General features: G+C 41.4%; 1 protein-coding gene across 2 annotated transcripts in view; it reads left to right on the forward strand.

The window, feature by feature from the left end:
- The first annotated feature begins 284 nt into the window (after positions 1-284).
- LOC143036374 (beta-1,4-glucuronyltransferase 1-like) overlaps positions 285-2,958 on the forward strand; it is an 86,147-nt gene continuing 83,473 nt past the window's right edge. For both annotated transcript variants that reach the window (XM_076203631.1, XM_076203632.1), the window contains exon 1: positions 285-677. The gene's annotated coding sequence lies outside the window, so the exon portion shown is untranslated. The remainder of the gene's footprint in view (positions 678-2,958) is intronic.

Genomic DNA, 2,958 nt, shown 5'->3' on the forward strand with positions numbered 1-2,958 from the left:
AAAGAGGGCGATGAAGTGAGCAGGTGATTCAGCGAGTAATCAGATTAACTGCCGTGCCAGGAAAAATAAACTCCTGAATGGCACCTGGAAGAGAGTTGCGTGCTTTTCTATGACACAACTGACACCAGGTGCGCGCGACGATGACTTGGGTGCCAAACAGTGGCACTTGGCACCCTTTCCCCTCATGAAAAGGGGCTGACCAATAAGATATGCGGGTATGAGATTTCCAGCATTGCGATTGGTCCGCGTATGTGACGTCATAGTCTCGTCAGCGAGTCGACTGGCGAGATCCCTCAGTACTCCTTCTCCCGCGTGTAGTGAGAGGATCTATTGATTCCGTGTCCCGGGGCACAGCTTATACTGCCTATATTTCGCCATTTCATGTATGTACATTCATTCAGTTGTTTACCAATAGCAGCGGGGATAATATATTTGATAAATCCTCTAACACCACCATGGCAAAGCTGTCGGAAGGGGGCAGCTGGTGGAATAAATGCCGATACAAGTCCTCTTGGTAAGATTTGCTAGTGGTTCTGCGGGCCTCTGCAGTAGTACCCGGGGAAGTTGCTAAAGGGATTGTCCGTACCAACCCGTCCTTCGTCCTGCCGCCCCTCTGCACTTCTCCACACAAAACATGCAAGAAATTGTAGCTCAACATTTGCTGTCTTCAGAGAAAGGTAATGTACTGCGAAGTAATCTTAACGTAATTTGTAAAACGCGGTTGTGTGAAAACAGAGTCCTACCTCAGCTGACGGCGAGCAATTTGTTTACATTGTACTAGACATCCTGAGGCTGACAGTTGCCTTGCTGGGTAAGGGCATTAGTGACGTTATTTTGTCTTAACATTGAGGCAACGATATTCATGTGCTTAAGGTTAAAACAACTGACAGTTCTGGGTTGTCAAGAGATGAGAAAATCGAAATCTATTGAATTGTTTTCAGACACAGAGGAAGAGAACTGTGAATTTTCATTTGTGCGTCAATATATTTACAACACAGAAAGTTGGACCCAAGATATCGTATCTGTTACTGATAACAGTGTTTCATTGCCTCAGTGAAACTGTCACAGAAAGCTGTTATGGATTATTAAAACTAAGGACTAACATTATATATAAGATGTTTTCTATTTGTTCTTGAGCTTTACTATTTGCAGCTTCAGTTTCGCAAACGATAGACGATCTCGTTTACTTATGAGTTTCACTGCAGGCACGAATAAGTTTCTTCTTGATTTATCCTCTTGTATCGGTCTTTCACGTTCAAAATTTCATTCTCCCTGACGCCAGACGATTTTATCTAGTCAAGGAGGGAAGTACAACCCCGGTTATGAGCGGTTTAACTTCACACGTGCTTAAACCTTGGCGATAGATCGTGAGGAGGATGTACCTACAGCATAGCTTTTACACTACAGCAGTTTCTCAACCTTTTTACCTTTGCGTAAACTTTAAGATAAATTGCATGTCTCAAGGAACCCATGCACAAAAAAAAAAAAAAAAAAAAAAAAATATATATATAAATATATATATATATATATATATATATATATATATATATATATATATATATATACCATATATTTTTTTATTTTCATCGTAATAATAGGTTAGATAGGATGATGTCTATATTACATTATTACAATAACCAAGAATATGTCGTGCGTGTTTAATTATATTACGTATATGAAATTGAATAAAAATTAAAAAGTGCATTAACTTACCTCACTTGTTCTCGCGGAACCCTTAGGAACCTTTTGCGGAACCTTAGGGTTCCGGGGAAGCCTAAGGTTGAGAAACGCTGCACAACAGCGTAGCCAAGCTTCTATAACCTATAGACAGGGTGCCGTGGGAAGGAAGTGATTAGCCTGCCGGCGATCAGAGTGAAATAAAGACACCACTTACTGGTGAAGGAGTGAATCGATACAGGTGCTTGAATGACACCAAACATAATAACAATATAGCCTCGTGGCAGCCGGAATGAAAGGAGACTTAGACTGTGAGTGGGGCTAGGATGGCCAATGGATATAGGTCCATAATCCCTTCCCCAACAAGAAGCCACGGATACGGAAAAAAAAAAGATTAATAACGGTAGCCAGGATGAAATTGAATTTGCTTCCCTGTACGAAACATTCCCCTCCCCCCCCCACACACACTTTCCTTTCTTATTCTACTCATATTCAAAGATTCTCTGTAAATATTGTTTTAAGCTCGTCCTGACCTCACGCAGAAGCATTGAATATTTAGACACAGCTGCGTGTTTCGCCATGAATGCTATGAATTACAACTTCTGGTGCCTAGATTGGAGTTTCGATCGACTTCGAATTCCATACTCGAATGATATGCGAGGTTATTCGTCTTGTGTGCTCTTGTACGAGACGATCTTACATTTCAAGTCCGCATTATATTCCCAGATGGTTACGATATATATATATATATATATATATATATATATATATATATATATATATAGATATATATATATATATAGATAGATAGATAGATAGATAGATAGATGTGTGTGTGTGTGTGTGTGTGTATGTGCCTGTGTGCATCTGTATGTGTGTGTATGTGAGAGTGCACGTGTGTGTGTATGCATGTTCGTGTGTGTGTCCGTGCGTGTGTATGTGTGTGTATGTGCGCGCGCGCTCCCGCGTGTGTGTGTGTGTGTGTGTGTGTGTGTGTGTGTGTGTGTGTGTATGTATGTCTGTGTGAGAGTGTGCGCGTGTATGTGTATGCATTCTCGTGTATGTGTGTACGTGTATGTATGTGAGTGAGTGTGCGCTTGTGGATATGTGTGTATGTGGGTGCGTGAGTGTATGTGTGCGTTTGTGCGTGTTTGTATGTGTGTGCGCGCGTGTGTGTTAATGTGTGTGTCCGTGTCTGTGAATATGCGCTATGTGTGTGTGTATTCACCATGGTCTCTTTAGATCACGTGTTGGACTCATGATCGACAGCTATTTCCCTCC

Source organism: Oratosquilla oratoria, chromosome 20 (assembly GCF_046742065.1).
Source record: "Oratosquilla oratoria isolate Oo_2021 chromosome 20, ASM4674206v1, whole genome shotgun sequence".
Classification (NCBI taxonomy): Eukaryota; Metazoa; Arthropoda; class Malacostraca; order Stomatopoda; family Squillidae; genus Oratosquilla; species Oratosquilla oratoria.